This window comes from Balearica regulorum, chromosome 4 (assembly GCF_011004875.1).
Source record: "Balearica regulorum gibbericeps isolate bBalReg1 chromosome 4, bBalReg1.pri, whole genome shotgun sequence".
NCBI classification, from domain to species: Eukaryota; Metazoa; Chordata; class Aves; order Gruiformes; family Gruidae; genus Balearica; species Balearica regulorum.
The window spans coordinates 44,488,447-44,511,734 of NC_046187.1; the positions used below are offsets into that span (position 1 = coordinate 44,488,447).

The window sequence follows — 23,288 nt, forward strand, 5'->3', positions numbered from 1 at the left end:
GGTCACCAAGCATCCACCTGCCCGGCTGCCCCGTCCCTGCGCTGGCCAGGGACAGGTGGAGATCACCCGGTGCGGGGAACGGGGCGTCCGGGGCCACCTCCCGCCCGCTCTCCGCTCTCGCCCGGCACCGGCGCGGCGGCTGCCCCGCTCCCGCCCGCCTCCGCTCCCGCCTCCCCGCGGCGCGCCCGCCCCTCGCCCGGCACCCGGCGCTGCCGCCGGCCGCAGAGCAGCCGCTGCCACGCTGCGCGGCGCGGAGAGACCGGGGCTGGCTGCGCGGCGTGCGGGTGGGGAGGGAAGGCCGGGGCGGGGGGAGGGAAGGGGAAGTGGAAGGGAAGGGAAAAGGGGGGGTGTGAAGGGGGAGGGGGGGGAGAAATCAAATAAATAAATAACCTCCGCACCAATAAGAGAGGCAGCGGCTGCCGAGCAGGCTGGGATCGGATGGGAGAGGTCTTTCCTGGGCTGTATTTGTTTGTTTGTGACTGGAGCTGCAAAGTTCAGAGCCAAACGTGTTGCTTTCCGGCGGCGGCGACCGCCCCATTTCACCTGCTCCGCTGACGGGGTGCCTGCCCGGCCCGGGGCGGCCCCGCCGCTCTGCGGGCCCTCTGCCTGGCGTCCTCCCTGCCGCTGGGGCCGAAGGACGGGAGAGGAGCGCGGGGCTGCCTCTCTTGCCTGCCCGCCTTCCCCTCCGCGGCTGCCGGAGGGGCAACGGACAGGTGAGTGCCTCTTTACCGCACTTCTGCCCAGCACGGCGCGGAGGGTGTCTCCGCTCCGTACTTGTCTGTCACTGCGGGAGCTGCTCATTTATCAAACTTTGCCTCCTGTTGGCTCCCGCAGCCCCCGCCTCGTCTTTTGCGGGAGGGCGAGTGCTCTGGGTTAATTGGTTTTGCGCAGAGGGAAGCCGGAGTGAGGGGGAGTCCCGCTCTGCAGAGCGCAGTTCAGCCCTCATCGGGAGAGGGGGCTTGTCCGAGTCGTGTCCCCCCCCCCCCCCCCCCCGCAGCCGCCCGGGGCTGCCGCCCGCAAGAGTTCGTACCGCGGGCGCGGAGGCGGCGCGGGCGGCCGGCGGAGCCAAGTTTGGGCTTTTTTTCTGCCCTGGAAGGAGCCCGCGGGGCCCGTGCAACAGGCACCGTCCTGCGGAGGGAGGGCGGGCGGGCTGCGGAGGGGCGCTCGCCCGCCGGCGTGGTGCCACCGAGCGGACCTCTGCCCTTTTAGGTAATTTCGCTTTGTTTCCAACACCTCCACGGATTTGCCTTGCTGGGAGCCCGTGCCCTGCGGCTGCTTGTGAGCGCTTAGAAGCAACCCTCGGAGGCACGCCTCCTCCTGAGAAGGAGAGAAACTTGCCGCTCCGCCTGAGGGACGGCCGCGCTCTTTTCACCCGCCTGCGCGGAAGATGCGCGTTCGGGCGCCGGGCGGCTGAGCCCTCCCCAGGGAGGGACGGAGAGGGCTGCGCGGCGGGGCGCGGGCGCCCGGCAGGTGGAGCCGTGGGGAGCGGCGGCGGCGGTGATTTATCTCGGCTTAAGCGGCGTGGCGAGCGGAGCCCCGAAAGCTCCGGTGCGAAGCGGCCCGGTGTGTGTCCCCGAGCTCGCACCTCCGCGGCCGGAACGGGTCCTTAAGTTGGATGCGGCGGGCGATGAGCGGGGCTGCGGCGGGCGGCTGGCGGGTGCGCGCCTTCCTGTCGGGGCTGCGGGAGGCGGGCGGAGGCGGCGTGCCTCGGTGTTCACGTTACCCCCGGCCACACGCCTGTTTCCTGCCAGCGACTGTCTTTCTGGTTGTCACTATGTACTTGGAAAAAAAGATGAGATTCTAGGGGTAGTCTGTCTTAATTATCACAGAATGTATAAAAGCGTAATTGCTAAAATTATTCAATAGCGGTTAACAATTAAAAGATTATCCCGGTACTCTGCAGCTAGCAAGGAGCAGACTGTACTAATTGGATAGTTAATGACATTTAAATAGGCAGGCTTTCTTAAAATAGTAAGCTCCACTCTTCCAGGGAACTGAATAGGGTGTTAGAATATTTAATAATTATATTGCGATGATGGTAACACTTCTGAAAGGGCTGTGGTAATTAAGTTGTTAGCTTGGCCAGCAGCGCTGGGACAGACTTCGCACAGTTTTAGAGCATCGGCTGAGAGAAGGCTGGATGTTCATCATTTTTCCTTCGATAGGTAAATACAGCTAAACACTTTAGAAATTTACGTGAAGCCACATCAAAGGGGAGGCAATATTTTACATATTGCCCAGTGAAGTCTTCTTCCATCTTTTACTGACATCATTTGACTGAACTGGTAATTGAACTTGGGTTTTATGTCACTTACTACTTGAGTTTTATGTCACTTTCTGTCGCTTGCACTGATTGGAAATACTGACTGTTTAGCATTGTGAAGACTGGATCAAGGACGGTATAACAATAATCCTCTTGTCATCCTTTAAAAACTAAACAGCTAAGGTAGTATTTTTTTTTTTGGTGGTAATAAAATACCAGTTTAAACACTGTTCTTCAATAACAAAGTGATAAATAAATCAACTTCTGCGTGGTTAAACTTTATTTTCTAAACTTTGTTCTCCACATCTCTTATATTTCTTGCATAACTTGAAAATGTTCTATGAGAAATTCATAGAGTAACTGCATAAACTTGTTGCATTTTGTTTTAAAAGTTTTCCCAGTGTGATGTATAATAAAGTTGGCAAAATAAGAAGCGACACAATGTAATCTCACGCTTGCTGTATTTTTTTTCCGTGGAGAAAATGTTTCCCACTATCTTCAGCAAAGACGTATTCTTAAGGAAATGTCAGAAATGGAATCAAATAAGAGATTAAATTAAACAAGATAATAAATAGGATATTCTATTTGAAGAACTACTGAAGGGAATAACACATAATTAAAATTGTAAATGGGCTCTTATATACCTGTGCTTTATCCAGTCAGTCTTAATTTTTGTCATCAACGTAGTTTTGTCTTCCTTTGACGTAAAAAAAATACAGAAATAAATAAACTCCTGAAACTCTGTTCTAAATAATAAAGGCTTAGAGTGTTTGTCTCCCAAGTCAGTGAAAATGCTGAGCTTCACAAAAGTTATATTCACAATTGTAAAACTAGTCTATTTTCTTCTTGTGTCAGATGCTACCATTGTCACTTAGGAGTCTTTTTTGTGTCGTATCCCAATCTTGCTCTTTTCACAATTATAGATACATTTCTCAACCACTTTCTTTATTCTTGCATGCCAAAGGATTCAGATATTTCCTATGAGCATTGCTGCTGACTCCTGAAGCTGAATTCCATTCTGTGCTTTCCCAAATGAGGATTTCTAAAAACCAGAGTAATGGAGCTTTTAGTTTTTCCTCAATTCTTGTAAAAATATTAGCTTGAGTGAAGATGGGGTTTAATGTTAAGATTGGGTTTCCTCCAAAACAAAAGTATGACTTTCCACACAGCTGACAAATAGATAACTGAGTGTGTTATCAAAGACTTAAAAAACACTGGTGTCTTGACATCTGGATTTGTGGAGTGTCTTTGATAAAACATCGAGTGTGAGAAAATGCCGAAGAGGGCTTTTTTTAGGGGGAAAAACCCCAACTCCCAAATAGAAGGATTATTTCAAAAGGCTTTCCATGACATACTGGATTGTATAAAGCTGTTTGAGGGAGTTGTCTTTGTGTATTTTCCATATGTTTTATTAAGATTATACCAGCACATACTTTTTGAGAAAATGAACTCTGCTTGAAAAATTCTCCTAATGAAACACAGATAGTTTTTTTTCTATAAAATCTATGTATTTTTGCCCCTGATTTTTCCCAACTCTTTATCAGTAAATCTACACAAGAAGATTCCCCAGCATTATTAAGCATTTTCTTCTGTATTGCTTCCAAATTGTACCACTTGAAGTCTTTCTTTCATCCTGACATTTACAATACTAATGTTAAACTTAATGTCCTTTGTAGGCTGAAGGTACCTTTCTGCTGATCTGATACTTCCAAAGGATACATAACAATGTTTTACATGTAGTATATCCAGAAATGTTGTCTTTACTAAACTCACACCTCAATATGGATAAACTAAAAAATTTTTATCTTGGAAAACGTGTAATATTGGGGATGAGGATAGGAGGGAAGAAGTTCTTCAATCCTGTAATTACCATATTCATACTGCTTGTTAAATGAGGGAATGTCATCTTCTGGGCACATGCCTCTGTCAGAACAGTAGAATACCCTGTGGTTGACATTGAAGCTACAGCATACATTACAAATCATTCCAGGTAAAAGAAATATTTAAGAAACAGAGATGCAAAATATTTGTTAATGCATTGAAGTGAATGGGCAATGAAATTCAGTAGCTGAGAATATTTCTAGTGTAGCTAATAAAATAATAATTATTACCTGTGATAGATACTGGAATCAGACTTCTGGAAGCCAATACTTTTGTTTTTTAAAAAGTATGTTGGCTTCATAGATGTTGACTTTTTAAATGTTATAATAGCGTTTTACTGTATTAAAGAGAGCAATTGAAGCTATAAACTAATAAATTCTATAGGCTTAGCAGAGTCATGGTCTGCAAATTATCAGAATGACTAAAGCATTAAATTACACTTTTATTTGTGCAATAAAGATAATTTCATACAAGACTTGACTTGCAGCTCCGTTATATTACGAATACGGTCATACTTCTGAAATTGCGTTCTTTCATTCAGGTCCATAAAGAAACTAAGTTTTACATGTGGATCTGTTACTTCTGGACTATGAATTTAGCAATTTAATGATGGATACTAATGTTTTGTCAAACAGAGAAGACAGATTTTGGTTTAGTACATACTCATGCAGTGATACATATCTAAATATGTGCCTAGGTATGCTTTCTGTGTGAAAACCGGTCTTTTATTTAATAAACTTGAGCAAGAGAGAGAATCTGTCTGCTTTACAAATTGCTTTAAAGATTTAATTTATCTAGTACCTTGTACCCCAAACAGTACATCTGTTGTAAGAAAGAATTTGCAAAGATTCTTTTAAAGCTTGGGAAGTGTTTTAACTATAGTACATAGAAAGATCAGCATGGGGTATTTGCAGATACTTCTCCTCTAGAAACATGATTGAGTCAAAGATTATATTAATTTTGTTAATTCAAATTGCATCTCTCATCTTAAACTATTGCAGTATAGTACCTAAAGGCAGTCTGCCTGTGAGCTCCCCTGAAATCTAGAACTCTTGAGAATGTCTCTTCTAATAGCTGCTAAATGTTCCAGTGTTAATTAAGAGGTAATGTAAGTGGAATCGAATGTTATGACAGCATAATGGTCTCCTGTTGAATATAAGTTCCACGGCTAAGCAGACACACTTTCGGAAAACAAGCATATTTCAGCATTGCCTGTTCAATAGGAAGTGTTTCTGCAGAAGCCTTAAATAATCCCCCATAGAGATCTGTTCATCATGTTTCTATTGTAGCAGTCTAATGAGAGCAGCATCGCTTTCCCTTCATTAGTTGAATGCAGAGCCGTTTTACAGAAATCTGTAGGGTCACGCACATGGTGGTTCTCTACTCCAGTCCTTGTCTGTACCAACACCCAAGACTTCTGCTAGCGGAAGCTTTTGCTTCCTCCAAGGTGAAGAGAAAGCAAGAAAGGTTACCTGTATGTCAGGATATGCCATCATGACTGTTTGACAGTGCAAAACTGCCGAGGGCAGACTCGTGGCCGTCCCACTGTGCGTGGTCTTGACCCATATATTCAGAGTAGGAGTGTTTTGAACATAAAAGGGAAGTGGTCAAGTTGCTCTACCCTTCTGATAGACACCTATGCATTTGACAGTTCTGTATATTCAGGAATCATTCCACCTTTTAAAGTAGTGTTAAAAATCACATTGATTTGTGACAAATCATTCTGGCTCAGGTATTGTTCCCGCACTGATCTCTGCCTTTTTATTGTAAACGTGTTCTCCCTTGGGACAGGGTAACACTGAGATGTAGCCATAATGATGTTCAAAAGAACATCAACCATTTCCAAGGGCAGGGAGCAGGGCACAATCAGAGGAGGGCAGCCAGCCAGCAAAGATTGAGCTCGTATTTATCCACTTCCAGAGCAAGTGGGGTGAGGAGGAAAGGAGGATGAAGCGTGTGCTAATTGACGGTGGGCAGTGCCTCTGGGTCACGAGAGGAGTGAAGCTTGTTGAAGTTTGGACTGAAACACCTCCAACTCAGCTCTGAGAGACATTATCTTGACAGCTAATGCCACTTTATGGTACACTGACCATTATATGTATGATTTCAGATGAAAGCATTTGAACTGTTAACAAAATTATCTGAAATTGCACTGATTTATGCAGTGACAACCATCTAACATTATGACCGATAAAACCCATTTAGGCCCTGTTCCTGCAGACACTACATACATGTTTAATCTGATGATGAGCCCTGCTCGTATTTTTAGGACTACAACTTGATATAACGAGAGATATGAAGCATAATCTTTTATCAGCAGCAAAATCTGTTTAATACTTTTCATTTTGGAAACTAACAACTTTAATTTTCATTTTGGTGGATCTCTGACTGGCAATGAGTCATACCTCAGCAACTGAATATAGTATGGTTTCACTTACCTGCTAACCCCTGTAAATCATTGGGGTATAACTTGTTCTTGGACAGAAGAGATTACTAAACGTAATTTTATGTTACACTGAAATAAAAGACCACATTCAAGGAACATACAAGTCTCGTCAAGGTAATTTTAAAATATTTCTAACTATTGGCTGCAGCGGAGGGGATAAAATACAGGGATGAGAATCGAAATGGACTAGCTGATGGTCTAAGGGGAAATCAAGCTTTGGAGAGAAGAGGTGATAGTTAATAGTTTTGTCTTTTTTTTTTATTTTATTTCAGCCAATCTACTGCTAATTTAGGATGTGGGTAGAGGATAGCCTGTGAATTAGGTAGTGTGGGTAAGAAGATACTGTCCATTCACTTAAAAGCTAGTGTTATTTTAATTGGATTTTTAGCTGCCTTTCAGACTGAACTGCACATGTATTCCTAGCCCATTGGAGCAGGAAGTAAAATATGCTCATTTGCAACTGCAAGACTAATTAATTTTACTTCACTTTGCAAAAGATTTATTGTGGCTTATGCGTCCCTGGGAAAAGGAGTTGTAGATTGTTGTAAAGTGCTGTAGCATGAAGAATTTTTTTATTTTATTTTTTTTAATAAAGATCGACTAGTTAGGGCTTACTTCAGCAATAGCTAGGATTAGCAACGCTGAGGCACAGGTAGAATAAGAGTTAGGTTTTACCACCCTTCCTTATACTTGCTAGTAAATACTTGTAATGGTGAGTATTCACTCATATATGCTTTTTTGATTTCTCATGCAAAAATTGGGGAAGAAGCTACACAAAGAGAATGAGAGGAGATTGCATGGGACTGATTGGCAAACTAGCAACAGCTGTTACAGCAATCAAGGGGGATGACAAGTAGTTTTTCTTTAGTAGGAACTGACGGAGTGAGGATTGGATTTAACATAAAGAAGAAAAAGGAGGAGTGATGAGAAGTGAGAACAAGTAAAGAAGGCTTTAAAATCCTACCTTGATAGAAGTTCTTGGGACAAAGGTTAGTCAACAAGGGGGGGAAAATGAATTTTTTTTTTTTTTAAATGAAAAAAAACCCAAACTCTATTTCTTTTTTGAGTAAGAGTATTAAGTTGGGTATGAAGTTTGTCTCTTGAAGAGCTTGTGGTGTGCTGTAGAGGACATGGAATGAGTGTCTGAATCGCCAACAACACAGATTCTTTGAGTTTAAGCCAGGTGGGGGAGAACTACTCTTGATATACACAGAGTTTACTCCGTGCTGTGCGGACTCGTGTTCTTGGAGGACAGGAAGAGCTTTTAGCAATTTCTAAAATTTTCTGCCCTTGTTTCCTTTTTATAGACTTTCATCCTACTGTCTTTTTCTCTATCTTTGTTTTCTTTATTTCTGTGATTCAAGAGCATGAGGATCTGAAGATAAAATTGACCTAAACTGAAAACTCCCTGAACCAGTAGAATTGACTGGGGCTGTGATCACACTCAATTTCACACTGCTGCTAGTGTCATGTAGAGTAATATTGTGAAGGATTCTGTCAATTTTTGGTTCAGCTGCTAGTTGTCATAATGGTAAAGAATCACAGGGAGAGTCACTATCTTCAGTCAGTGAATGAGAAACTTTATTAGAGAAAGGAAAACTGGTATTTTCTCTGAAGCTTTCTTTTTTTCCTCATTATAAAGCTTTCACATAGAATCTTTTTATTTCCTGACTGAATATCTGCAGCTGATTTTCAAAAACTGTACATGACATTTGAAGTCTTGGTTCCATACATATTTTTCTTGATGGAAAAGTTAAATTGTTGCAACTCTTTGGCTATTTCTTTCTGCTTACTAACAACCTTCTTGGTTGAATTCTTTAGAGGACTATACACACAACCAATCTAAACTGAGTAATTCTGTGGCACAAAAAAACCCCAAACCATGAGATTGTTAACCATATTGAATCACCTCAATGCCCCCAAATAGTTTTGCTGGTGCAAATGAGGGTACAGAGTAAGGGTAGGAGTTCCTTCTGGAAGGGAAGAGGAGGTGGGATCTGCTTTAGCCAGCCTTGCCACTAGAAGAAAAATTTGTAGAACTTATGCCTTATGCTTGGTATCATCTGTACTCTGCAATCAGAAGGTTTTATCATGGTTTCATTATTATCTTTAATCTTCTGTGTTCTGCCATAACAGCTAGAGACCCAGTTAGAAAGCAGAACAGGATTCTCTTGTGCTAGACGACACGTGCATTTAATGAGTACAGATCTGTTTTATGCTTGCAATGGACATAAGATTCCACCATCTTGTCAAGATGTATGCATTTGCATATACAGCGCATCTAATAACACATGTAAGAATATTGGTTCCTGTTTAGAACTTTAGAAAATGCAGTTTAAGATTACTCATTTTTCTATTGCCTTTTTTCACTCACCCATGTGCCATTCTGCCATCTATTCCTTATGGGGAATTTCATGGCTTTCAGATCACATACTGAAGATCCTATTTGCTATTTACGTATTAATAACTCTTGGTACAACGTAAGTAGTGTGCAGCTATCTATTGTAAATAATTCTTTGCAAAGGAAATTTTCTATTGCTGTTTTTGTTTACTCATCTTCCGTCTTGCTCTTCTGTTTTGGTCTCATCTGTTTCTCAGGTGTGACTATACTTCTGCTATTATTATAGTTATCTGCATTTACAACTTGGCATTGAATTCACTGTGGTCAGCCCTGACTGCTATATCCTGAGCTTTGTGAGTGGCTGTCCTTTTCTCTGAGTCTTTGTCTGACTCTGCCTCTTTGCCCTGTACCTCCCCACAGAAATGCTCCTAAGTTGATATTTTGGGAGCCAAATCTGAGTCTCAGACAATCCTTTTTGTGAATAACCCGTAAGCCTGGAAAAAGATCTATTGTGAAATCTGTGTATCAGCCCATCTTTCTTATCTTTCTCATAAAAAGAGGAAAGCACAAGGAAAACATACAGTAACTAGATAGACTGTATTTTTAATCTTAAAAATACAATCTATTGCCCAAAATTGTTTCTTCATGAGTACACAAATTATGGTCTGCTTAAGAGTTGTGCTCAGCGGTCACGCTTTCAGAATAACACAAGAAGCGTATTGCTTGGGGGTTTTCTGAAAGCTAATTTGAAGCCAGAGAAAGAGAAGTGTTAGCTGCATGAAAAGCTTGTCAACTTACCCAGGGAAAAGATGCACACTGGGTACATAGGTATAAGGCTCTATTTCATCCCTGTCGTTATAATCCATCTCAATCTTACTTTTGGGAGGCCACTTCTAAGTTTAATGTCAATTTACATTTCAGTGAATACCTTGTTTCTTTTTCTTCACTGCAGTGAAGAGATCCTTACATATTAGATGACAGCATTTTTGAAATGCCTATCATGCTTGTAAAAATTTCTACAGTGACAAAACATACACAGTAAAATGTAAGCTGTAGAAAATAATATTGCATGCTGAACTGCAAGTAATTTCAGTCCTAATAAAACAAAAAAACACTCCTGAAGTTATCCTACATTTCCATAACACTCCTTCAGTACTCCAAGATGATGAATGAACGTCTTTACAGGTTTAAAGCCTGCTGAGTCTGGACTCTGAGGGGATCCATGATAGAAGTTTAAGTGTCAGTAGGAAATTTTTTGTTTAAATGTCCTCAATAACCACAGTAAAAATATTGCTTCGTGGGGAGAAAAATGTATGTCATAAGGAAGATATTTCAGGAATTATGCATTCAAACCACTATCATGAACTTCATTTTTACAAAACAAAAGCTTTCATCATTCAGTAAAGACAGTACTTTGTGCCATCTTCAGAGAACAATACCAAACCTGCCTGGGTGAATTCTGCATTAACTATCTTTTAAATGTTCAAAGGTGTTATGCTATGTAATGTGCAAAAATAATGTACTGTATTACAGCTGCAGTTCCTTGAAATCAGAATCAGTCTGTTACCCAATATAATAATTTTTGCAAGGAAATACAAGGACAGTGTGTGACAGTCTGCAAAGTAAAAATTGTAGATACTTTGCTTTCTTTCTGTGATTTTGCCACTGCAACTTGCTCTCTGTTCCTCAGAACTCTGACAAATGCTACCCAATATACTGCATATTGTAAATGTTACAGTGATAGGTCCTCTATATTTAATATTTTATTGTTGTCGCTGCTGTGAAAATAGCTAAACACAAGTATCTTTTTATGAGTAATTAATTTTAACTTACTGATAACTTAAGGGTTTACATGATTTGAGGGTTGTCAGTGTGTACAACACATGCTTTGTACTCTGGCTATGTTTGCTGGTGACAAACTGTGTTGAAAACATCCTTTTCTTCGCATTTAACATAATTATCACACATCTTGCTCCTATCAGTTTTTTTCTCGAGACTCTTCTTCATGAAACCATCTCTAGTTAAAAGAAACACTATCTTTACTCCAGATATGTAATCCTTCTCTTCTAATAGCATTGCATAATTAAACCAAAACAAACCCAGAAAACAAAAAAGCCCCTTTGTATCTTTTTTTTTTTTAAAGTTGTTTTCAGTATGTACATATTTTTTAGCTTATTATTGGACCCGAAATACACTATGAAAATGCTGAATGCTAAACTACATTGGACTGGAAGCTAAAGTTTTATTTTTCTGCTGGACCAGTAGTTTTTATTGGTTATTTTAATCTTGTGAACTTTTACTTTTTCACATTTTCTCTGAAGGTCTTCAGATGTAAATAAATAAAAGACTTAAAGATATTCTTTAAGTGGAAGATTGCTAGAGATTTAATGCTTTCTTGTTAAAATTTGCATGAAACTTTTCTGTAAATTTTTGTAAACTGTAATCTTTTTGTAAACTCAATTCCCACTTGAAAGAGCTGTATTAGTTTAAAGATTAGCAACTGTGCAATACATCTATTTCTTTTGCACAAGAAGCACTCTATGCTTTTGAAACAAAAATCTGCTATTTCTAATTTCACGTTGTGGTTTACAAAATGCACATTCTTCAATTCTATTTGTTTATTTTGTATAAAGCATCAAGCTGCTTTTAAAATAAAATAAATCCTAGGACCCAGTCTAGCTAATATTAATGCATGTTCAAGCCAGAGTTAAACATATGCAAATAAGAGCATGCATAGAATAACATTCAATGCTGTAGCTCCGATATTGATCTAAGAATACATTACTTTCAGAGGTCTGAAAAATCAGGTGTTTGAAAAAAATGGCATGATGCTAATACTTGTTTTCTTTTACAACAGATCATTCTCACCTCTTTCAATAGTGGTTTTGCTGTTAAAACCAAGATTATCATGTGGTTCCTTTCCAGTGCAAAATAGTTCTTATGACACATTTGAATAAATGTAATTTAAGATCCTTCATATTTATTTCTGGCTTTGAGGGTTTTCTTGTCCATGCAGAAATTATAACTTGCTCTGTAGGTGCAAACATTTTGAAAATACTAGCTGGCAAATCAGAAAAAGTGAAAATCATTCTCTACTTGAAGACCCTATTTTATGTGAAGAGCAACGTGGAAAATAGTAACGTGTTAGTTTGCCATTGAAAAGTGCACTATTGAGTACATAATATAACCTGCTGAATACTGAAGGGTTTTATCTCCATTCTTGGCAACTATAAAGAATTATAAAATTTGTGGGAGAACTTAAAATGGAAGAATAGCTGGTAAAGCCTGAATGTTGCTCAACTTAACTGAATTTCCTAATTTGTTAGCATGTGTATTCTTAAATGCTGAAGAATTTACTATTCTTATAAGAGGACTTTGACATCTTAGTCTTGTCTGATTTTTGTGAAGCATATCTGTAGTTTCCTGCTGCTTGCTCCAATTTGGATTTAAATTCAAAACCTTTGTATAATTTCAAGGTGATAAGTACCTTGAAACCTGTTTTTTAGATTCAATTATCTGATTGTCTTATTGTCCCATTTATCGTCCATTTTTTTAATTTCCTGTAATAAAGTTGGTAAAAATTTCCAGTAAATAATTCATAATGGTCTTTAAATTGGTGGAGGATCTCTTCTTTTTGTGCTTTTATTTGAAATAATTTTTTTTCTGATTTATTTTTACAGTTAACTTAGCAGAAATTAGTGTATTAATTTCTTATTACCTCAGTGAATTTTGCCTCTTCACTAATGTTAAAGCTTCGTGCTTTAAAGTACATGTGTAGCTGGTGAGAAAAGTAATACTGTCAATGAATTTCAGATTCAAGTAATTTTATTTCCAGTGCACTTTTGGGGGGAAATTATCTTTTGGACAGAATGTGAAAAGCTATGGAAAGTTTTATCATTACTTAATTTTCTTTCCATTGTTTGATGATTTGATATACAGGAGGCCAGTGAAAGCCTCATTCCCTTTTACTGTGTGTTAAAAGAGCTAAATATAACCTTTGTCACTGGTCTGGAGAGCTCTTATACAAAGTAATTTTCTACTAAATTGAAAGCTTCTCATAGTCAATAATCACTTTATGTAATAGACATACATCTTATCTCATAGCTCAATTATCATATAAAGGTGCTTTATTGTGAGGAATTTTCTTAGGTAGGCCAGTTGTTTGGTTGAAATCCAGAAATGTGGAGAATAAATTTCTTGATACCCACGTAAAAAGCTTGTAGAATGTAGTCGGGTAGTGACTGGCTCTAAGGTGCTTTATTGTGAGGAATTTTCTTAGGTAGGCCAGTTGTTTGGTTGAAATCCAGAAATGTGGAGAATCAATTTCTTGATACCCACATAAAAAGCTTGTAGAATGTAGTCGGGTAGTGACTGGCTCTATAGTCCCCTCAGTCTGTCGTTGATACTTACTCTATGGATTAATGGTAAAAGCATTACTATATGTTGGTTTGGGAAACTAGTTTAATCTGCTTTAGCATCTGAATGGCTTTGTCTCTTGTTTACTTGGTACCCTTTATTCCTTTATAGTGACACTTTTAATACTGATTTACAAGATAGTTTTCTTCCGGTCTTTCTTTGCTCTCCTTATCCGATACTGTGTTGAAGCCAGTGTGCAAATGAACTGAAGATGCTTTCCTAATAAATAGATGTTTGTCACTGACTGCTTTTGCTGTTTATGGTCTGGATTTTCCTGGATGTACCAAGTATGGTCAGGCACACATTGTAATTCAGGGAAATTAAGCAGAATGATCTAGCCTGCCTAGTTAGAGCACTTCATGGAGAAACTGTCTGTCTTCTGAGCTATGGTCGGAGGACTACGTGCTCACTGAGAGGCTGCAGCGAGCTGGTCAATCGAAAATGCCAGGTGTACAGTGTTTTGTCTGAAATCTCACATCTCCTTAGGGCATGAAAGACTGACTCAGGGCTGTACAGTAGAAGTATCTCTTCATTCAGGAGCCAGAAATCTGGCATTCTTTTTATAGGAGTAAACACCTAGGTGAGAGGAGCTTATTCTCTTTAAAAGGACAGTAATAGTGATTGCAGGCACCTCTTAGTGCTTAGGGCGGTTGCACAGACAGTGAAAACACCAATCTTTCAGTCTGGCATCTTTTGAAGGGACTTCAGTTAGTAACTCCTGTGTCCTACAGAAACAGCAGGTTAGTTTATTACTGTGCAGCAAGTAATTTTGATAGAGAAGTAGGAAAAAAACAAAGAGCATTACTCTGAGATGCAGTGAATATGAGAGGAGGTCTTGGGTGTGCCACTAGATTGCTTTTGCTTTTTTTCCCATTACATAGTTATTGGGTAAACAGATTCAATCCTATGAGCAGAAGCTAGAATCCGGGTCTCAACTCAGTAAAGTTTTAAAGCTCTTGATCACTAAGGTCATAGACACACAGGCATTCAATGTCAGAACTGAATATAAAAGATCTGGCATTTAGGCATTGTTAGCGAATGTCAACTATTGTACATGAAGAATGAATAGCTTTAGAAATAAGTTTACTGAAGTATATAAGCCACCTTTCTATTTTCACAATATTCTTATATGCTTTACAAAAACAGAATGTCTTTTTTTTATTTAATGTGTTAGAGAGTGTCACAGTTACAATTTTGGCTAGCAGAGAACTTTGGCAGAGAAATTGAATGGAATTCCAAGGTTCAAACAACCATGTAGATCAAACAACTATATCTTAGTAGGAAGACCATCAGGGAAAGATTACTGTTTTATTGTTAAATGATTATGTTTAGCAATCTGCTAATAAAAATAAAATTATGACTGTTTGGGAGCCTGTATAGTGGCAGTCCTATCAAAGGCCTCTAAGTAATTAACACAATTACTTTAAAAATATTGAGAAGAAGGTGTAGATCTAAACTCCATGATGCTGATGTGTTTCCCCCTTACTAAAATACAGTGAGTAATGAATACCTTCTGCATTTCAAAAAGGTATATGTGGGGGTGAAAATACATCTCCAGTCAATTCTCAGTTGTGGCACATACAGTAGAGTATCTTACCCAATTTAATATGATTATTTGCTCTGTTACCACTAGTATATTTTTATTAGTCTTAAAAATCTTTAAGTCTTAAAGGCTGCGGGGCTTTCTGCATCTGTGTGTACCAATTTTTCTCATGGTGCCAACATAGTTGTTGTCAATATTATTCCACTGATGAACAGAGTAAATTAAATGGCCAGCTGTCTTCTTCTGTACATTTTTCCTTATTTAATATTCTTATGAATATTCATAGAACTCCTAGATTCATTCTTTATCCAACTGTTTAACCTGAAACTACAGAATTTTTTAGTTCACTAAAAACTTATTTGTGTTTGTTATTTGAAGAGACTGGTGGTATGGCAAAAGATTGGAATGCTAATTGCACTGCATTTCTTTGTGGTATAAAAATCTAGACATTTGTATGTGCTTAAGCTTCAAATATAAAGCAAGATGATTTTGTCTAATTACCAAAACAAGAAAGAGGTTCAGCTTATAAGCTATAACAAAAATGCTAAGTACTGTTTATTTCTCTTTATAACAATAACGGACTGAACTGTGCTTTTAAGATGAATGAACACAGTCTTCATAAAATTCATCTGTCTTACTACAGCTGAATGTGTGTAAAGTAAAATGATGACTTGCATTTGTGTAGGGAGCAGGTATTAAAGAAGGCTTTTGAGGCATCACTATGCTGTAACCAGAATTATAAGTATTCATAAGGACAGTGGAAAAGAATCAAATTTGGAAGTCTAGAAAATGCTTTCTTCTTAGTGTTTCAGATTATGCACTTTTCTTACATGAACATTACTCTTTCAGAAGGGTTTAGTTAAGTGGGGAAAAAAATATCCTGAAATGTGGTGCCTCAAAATGTTACTGGCGAAGTGCACCAGCCAGTTTACTGGAAGCTCATGTATGTCTCACAAATGATGAGTGAAAACTGAAGATAGAGTGATTATTGCTCATAGTCAATAAAAAGATCAACTACAAAGTGTCCTGAATATTAATGAGACTGGTTACTACCCAAAGCTCCCTGCTTCACTTAGGCTGAAGGAGGGCTTTTTCAGTAGCATTTCCAAAGTGGTCCCAAGGTACTTTTGCCTCTGTCACAGGTTAGTTGCGAGATTTAATAAACAGAGAATGTAAGTGAAATTCTGTTATGTTGTGTGAGGAAAACATTGAGTCTGTTGTAGGGTAGAATCCAAGTAACAGACCGCCAATTATGGGAAATTCTGATGTATTTGTAGCACCTACTTTGGAATAGCCAGAGTGTGTTTGTGGAAAATCCAACATCATTATATTATTAGGTTCATCTTTGTCAAAGTTTTACATAGATGACAGTATTTGTAGTAAGTAACACTGAGGACGTGAGGATCTAGAGCAAGAAAGTTTTTTGTTTAAATTGCATGTAAAAATTATTTTACAATGTCAGTTCCACATCTGTTGTTCAAGTGCCTAAATATAATAACAGATAATATTAATAGTTATCATTAATAACACATAGTATTATTGTGTAGTATGTAATTGGCAATTTGCACTTAAAGTTCGGTTGTTGGACATTATGCTTTCCTAAAGATTGGCAATTTTTTTTCTGAAAAGGTAGTATATGTTAGGTCAGGATTACGACATGGCACTTAAGCCTCAACCCATTTTGTCATTTTGTACAAGTATCCTAATAGCATTTATTGTGGATTGCTAAGCTATTGGCAGAATCCACAATGATTTTGGTATGTGCATATAATTTTACTGTTTGAATGCAAGCCACTCAAACTACCTCTGTAAATTGGTATGGTGCAAATACTTGTTTCATCTAGCATCATGCATATCATTTTGGGATGCCACTCAGTACAGAGGTCTACAGCTCAGCAGATCTCAAGGAAATTACAGGCTGGGGGCAAAAGAAGAAAGGACTGCAGTTTCACTTGTTGTCTTTTATAGTTCTGTGGACAGTATATCTACATTCTGTTTTGTGCATCAGTAGTGAGCTTGATTGCGTACTGCAGAAGGTCAAGACAGGACAAATTTGTACTAAAAACATGGACTAACTTGCTAATACAGGTGTACTAGAGGAGCATCCTGTCCTTATGGAGCTAGTGATGTTAATAGATCAGGAAAACTGAAGAAGAGAAGGAAAACCTTGCTGGATATCACTGGCTCCAGTGACTCTCAAAGGTTTTTTTGGGTGGGGGGAATTGGTTGAAAATTTAGTACTTCTGACTCAAGTGTATAGAGTGAGACAAGGCTGGAGTATCTCAACATTTGAAGAAAGTGTTACGGCATTTATTTTTTTTTTAATTTTTTTTCCCAGTGCAGAGAAGAGGCTCAAATCCCAACAAAGGGGAGCTAGATGCAGTTTTCCAATACCTAAAAGGTAATTATAAAGAAAATGGGGGCACTCTCTCATGATGATGCACAGTGACACAACAAGGCAATAGGCACCTGCTGCTTCAGGGAAAATTCTGTCTGGATGCAAGACTATAGGAACAAACTTGGGAATAGGTTGCCCGGAGAATTGGTGGGATCCACCTTACTGGAAATGAAATTCAAGACTCAGCTCTGAGCTTGATAGGACCCTATATAGTCTTAGGTTCTGCTTCCAACAGAAGCTTAGACCAGATGATCTATGGAGGTCTCTTGCAACACCAGCTTTTTTGGGATTCAAGACTGTAGTAAGAGCCTTATGTGTTCCTTCTGTATTTCTGCCTAAAGGGAATGAGGAGAGCGCCTTCTTTCTCTAAACCAGAGAAAAGTCTGAACAGTAGCTGAGTTTGGAATAGTCTTTTATTTGCTCTTCAGTAATTCAGTCTTGTCTTTGGCAAGTCTAGATGTGACATGTTTGATCATGGTGAACTCAAAAAATATATGTTGTCGATAATTATGCAGTATATGTCAGCATCCTGAGGTGTGGTTTTGTGAGTGGGTTGTGGGTTTTTTGGGAGTTTTGTTTGGTTTTTTTTTTTTGTTTGTGTTTGTGAAAAAGTGTGTGCAGTTGGTTGAAGGTGAACTGCACAGACTGCCAGGTTTCTATGTTGCATTGGCTGTCTAGGGTGGTGCATACTACACTTGGTGTGGTGGGTATTGATGCTGTCTGTCTACAGTGGACCTTGGAGGAATCTTGGTAATGGTACCTGGATTTCCTCTTAGAAGAGACTAGAATGACTAGATTACTCTAAAATTAGATTACTAGATTACCCTAAAATGAACTCTGTATGAATATGAAAGTCATTCTACCACAACATATCGTCAGACTTTTCCTTTGGCGTCCTAAATTTCAAATGTACTAAAAATGTTATAGATGTGTGTTGCACACTTTGGGAAGTAAACCTGGACTAACTGTTGAGTTCCAAGTGGTGTACAGCTATGTGTGAACATCTGAAGGATCAGAGTGGGCCTGATGAGCTAGTTGTGATTATTTTTTTTTTCCTAAAAGAAACAGTACGTGTCTTCACAAGCAATTCAAAATGAATGCACATCATAAAACAAGCAAAAGATGGCTCCAAAATTCTCACTTGAATTAATCAAAGATCTTCTAAAGATGATTACATTTATCTTTTTGGGGGTTCAGATGATTCAATTTCCTTTGATCTTTATTTCTTTTGATATGGTTCTGAATTGGGGCACTTGCTTTTCTTTGTTTTCAGACTCTGGAGAACTGGTCAAAGTCTGATTTATCTACTGTTTCTTGAATGGGTTAACTTAGGATGTAATTATGCATGATAGTCTTCAGATGTATTATATGAGAAGCTACGGTCCTTTCATTTCTTTCCTCTGAAATTATTACTGAGTGGTTGACTGAAGTCATCCATCTGCTGGTTATTTCTTATGTAAGTATTGTAGGTCATCTTACATTAAGAAAGGCTTAAATATTTACTAGCCATGTTAATCTTACTGCCTAGTACAGCAGTTTCAGGTGGTCTAGTGAAAAAAAAAAAAATTAGTTATGACTACACTATGTAATGGCATACTGACTATGCAAAGTTCCTGTAATGCATTGCTCTTGTATATAAGTGCTGTTATATATGTATGCTTGTGTGTCTGTGTATATATATACACACTTAAACTGAAACTGCTATATACAGTTTCATGTAATTTGTAATTATTCTTAAAAGATGTCAACAGTTTCTGCAAGCAGTCAAAACTAGTAAAATCATGCCATATGCTTTCACCAGCTTGTTCATAAATTCTGCCACTGAGACCCTTTAATCAGTACCAAGTTACATACTTCGTGAGCTGTAATCAATGGGCATTGAGTGGTCCTTGCATAAAGCCAACTTGAGTGATTCCTATGAAGAACTACCACCGTATGTGCCTCCATCAGAAGTCAGTTTTCTTCTGCTGCCTCCTACAATTTATTATTGTAAATCTGTAAATCAGAGTGGAGTGATCCAATGTCTTTTGTCTGATACCATGCAGTTTTGCTGGCCAAGTTCAGGAGGAAGATACTATAATTTCTTTCTGACAGAAACATCCTGAGGGTGCACACTTAATCCATTGCAGTGAGAAATTGGAGTAACTGTTTCCTGAGAGATTATAATCAGTATGGACTGCATTAATGTCCCTCAATTCCTCCTTTTCGGTGTCTTCGGAACCCAGATGTCAGATTTTTGACAGAGCTGTGTATTATGGTCATTGGAGGAAAGCCTGAAGAAGATAGGCTGTGCATCCAGTCTCGATAAGCTTAGCAATTAAAAAACTGTTCTTGAACAACTGAGGTAAATGCTTAGCTGTGATGGGATCCAAATTAATAGCAATATCTCAGCTAGTTATTAAAAGGAAGGCAGTTGTAAAACTTCTGCTGTTTAGTGGTTGATACTGTTGTAACTTGTAGAGGAAGTGAGTTGATAGGAAGGATTGCTTATTTTGGGTAAAAGAGAAACCAAAAAAAGTTAATTATGCATGAAAAGTATTTTTTAAAAACAAATAACCCTGAGACCCCAGGGAACAGTTTGAAAATATCCTTCTGAAGATACAGATTTTGTATTCCTGAAGAAGGTATCATATGAAAAGAGAAAGGAATTTGACCTGATTAAGTATGGACATGTGTTGATTTATTTAGAGATGGAAAATAATTGAAAATTTTGTTTAAACAATACTGTTTGGAATACAAAATAAGAACACTGCTTGGCAAATGTAAATGTGACTTGCCTCAGTAATTTTATTGATTTTAGTTGGAATTCTGAAAGGCTTATCTGCTTGGTTATCTTTTCCTTTTAAAGGTAGAAATTAGAAAAAGTGTAGTGTTCTTCCTGCGGGTGGTTGTTGCTGTTCTTATTTTTTTAAACAAACAGGAGAAATTCTACAAATACATTTACAGGAGCAAGCTAGACTGGCAGGCAGATCTGAAGGGCTACTTAAAAGTTGATTGAAACACCGCATTCTCTGAAGAGTAACAGATAGTTGTGATCTATCTATAACATCTAAGGACTTAAAATGAAAAACTAGTGACACTTTCGCATAATTCTGTATTTAAATACAAGGAAGTAGTATGAATAACTTAAAAAAAAAAAAAAAGGTTTGCAACAGTACTGAAGAGAATACTTAATAAATCAGTGAATATAGTAATTCTTGAGAATTGGTGATTTGATGTTTCCAGATAACTGTGTCTGGAGCTACTGCTTGATTTAGATTAGATGTAAGGAAGAAATCCTTTACTGTGAGGGTGATGAGGCACTGGAGCAGGTTGCCCAGAGAAGATGTGGCTGCCCCCTCCCTGGAAGTGTTCAAGGCCAGGTTGGATGGGGCTTTCGGCACCCTGCTCTAGGGGAGGGTGTCCCTGCCCATGGCAGGGGGGTCAGAACTAGATGATCTTTAAGGTCCCTTCCAACCCAAACCATTCTGTGATTCTATGAATTAACCACATGGAACTCTAGTTAGGACTTAGCTCCTGGAGTTTGTCCCACTGAATATAGCGGTGGCTTCTAGCATCATAGATAAAAGCAGAACATGAATAATTATAATCAGACACTTGTACAAAAGCTGATGATTAGCTTACTCTTACACGAGGAAGTTCTCTGAGAACTCTAAAACTTGTACACCAGTTAAACTGCTCAGGTGTCTGATAGCCTGCACTGGAAAAACAGTTTAAACTTTGGCATATGCTAGCAGTGCTTATGCTTCACTTAACTCAGAAGTTGCCAAGGATATGACTACTGACCTGTTATATCACTTTAGTCGTTAGTAGCAGCTAATACCTTTTTTGTTATTCCTGCTCCGAATGTCATGTCAGGATTTCAGGAAAAAAGAACGAGTATATGGGCATAATTCTACCCCCACTGAAGTCCACAGGAAAATTCATCCAAAAAAACATATCAAACTTCTTTGAAGTTGGACTTAACTACTAGCTGTTTTCTCGTATCTATTGTGCTCTCGCAAAGAATTATCAAAATATGAAGACAGAAAATGCTGTACAGTTACATAATGGACTTAATATGGAGCACAGCTGGACTATTTTGGTCTATTCATATTAAAGTTACAGCAGACTGCTAAATTGTAGGATGTTTGATTGTGGTAAGCTAAGTGGCAGTTACAGTGAATAGTATGCCTCTATCCTCCAACTTATCTATTTTCCTTCATCCTCTCCAGTTCTTCCTTTCCTTCCTTCCTCTTTCTTTACCAGAAAGTTGGCTTGCTCAAACAAATGACAATAAAGTTAGGAGAAATCAAAGGAAATAATATTGTCTGTTCATTAGATAATGTCAATCCAGACATCTGGGATTATTTTTCATGCATTCAGGCAGAAAGATCAATCAGCAGATGCCAGTTTTTGCTGCCATAGTGTTTCATTTCCCCTGCAGATTCTACTCTGCTAATAACACAAATGCATATTGTTGTTTTCTTTCTTTTGTTTATAGGAATAAAAAAAGTGTCTGGAATGCCATTATAAGTTTCCTGGGAACTTGGATTTTTTTTTTAATGTGGTTTTTTTTTTTAATTCTTTTGCCTAATTTTTTTTTTTTTTTTAATTCACGTTAACTGAGTAGGAAGAAGTTTTACCAGTTTATCCATTAAAGGAGAAGAGATGACACGACAAATGATGGATATTTTTGTCTAATAAAAGAGTTTAGGAAGCATACTGAAGGTTTTTTTACATATCTTATAGGAGTAAAAATTTTCTCATTGAAGGAGAAAGACAGGTGACAAATTTGATCAGTCTTTTGTAGCTTTTTGTTCTGTAGAAAAGAATGGGAGGTGCCTAATGTTTTCAGGTTTTGATCCAAAGAGAGTTGTTGAGTTGTGAATTGACATCACTCTTGCAAGTACTCATCCTAGAACTGTCTGGTACAAAATCAAGATGCAAATCCGATGAAAGGCCAGTGATACCCAAAGAAAGAAGACTAAAGAATGCAAAAATATATGGTAGAAGAAACAACTAGAAAAACTAAATGTTTTGCAAAAACCTAATCCAGAAACTAAAATACTTAAGCCTCAATTGACTATGAGTAAGGTCTGTCTCAAAAGTCTGTATCGTAGCTTGTAGGCAAAGCCAGGCTTGCTGAGCGAATGGAATCCTAATCATCATGTACCAGTAATATTTGCACTTTTTTCCTATGTTCCTGATTTTTTTTTTAACTTGCCTGTACCTCTCCTCCCCATCCATATCCATTCCGTTACTAAATTTGGGAAAAAGGAAGGAAAGACACAACTTAATTATGAAAATATTTATAGATTCTGATCACAACAGTCATTCATCCAAAAAACCATATCAAATACCCCCGCCTGCCCCCCCCCCCCCCCCAAAAAAAAAAGCCAGCAAATGATGCACAAATACTTTTTTTTTTTCCTTCTGGTTTACCCTTGGGCAAATCTTTCTATGATAAAGGCTGTAACAAAACAAAAAAGCAGAGAAGAAAAGTTCCTCACGTTCATCTTTTCAACAGCAAAGATGAGACTCTTCAGACTTGAACAAAGAACTTCAAACTCATAAATATAGATATATCTAATTAGTTAATGTTTACAGGATTAGAGATTGGTAAAGTGTGGGATTTTTTGGAGGGCGGTGTTGGTGGTAGATGAAAAGTTTGGCAATAATGAAACCCTTTCATGTTGTCTAGATGAAATGTTGTTGATATTTTTAGTCCTGCTAGGAGAGTATTTATTTATTTTTCTTAACTCCAAAGTCTGAATTACTTTTGGGCAGCTTTTGTTTTTATACCTGTTTTGTCTTGAATATATTGCCCATAATTTTGATATATTTCTCAGTGAATTGGTTTTTTTTGCCTATTAATTGTACACAAAGGAACTTTGCTTAGTATTCACTCTAATCTATAATACAAGATAACATTGCTAATAAATGCAATCTTCTCTCTATAGAATTTTTAAAAAATATGTGCTGTGTAGTTTTGGAAGCTTTGTTCTTCTGCCTTTGGGA

The 23,288-nt window shown here is 38.4% G+C and overlaps 1 long non-coding RNA gene across 1 annotated transcript in view; it reads left to right on the forward strand.

Moving 5' to 3' along the window:
• The first annotated feature begins 404 nt into the window (after window positions 1–404).
• The window catches only part of LOC142601558 (uncharacterized), a 354,848-nt gene continuing 331,964 nt past the window's right edge, over window positions 405–23,288 (forward strand). The window contains exon 1 of the long non-coding RNA XR_012835077.1: window positions 405–713. This is a non-coding gene — a long non-coding RNA (uncharacterized LOC142601558). The remainder of the gene's footprint in view (window positions 714–23,288) is intronic.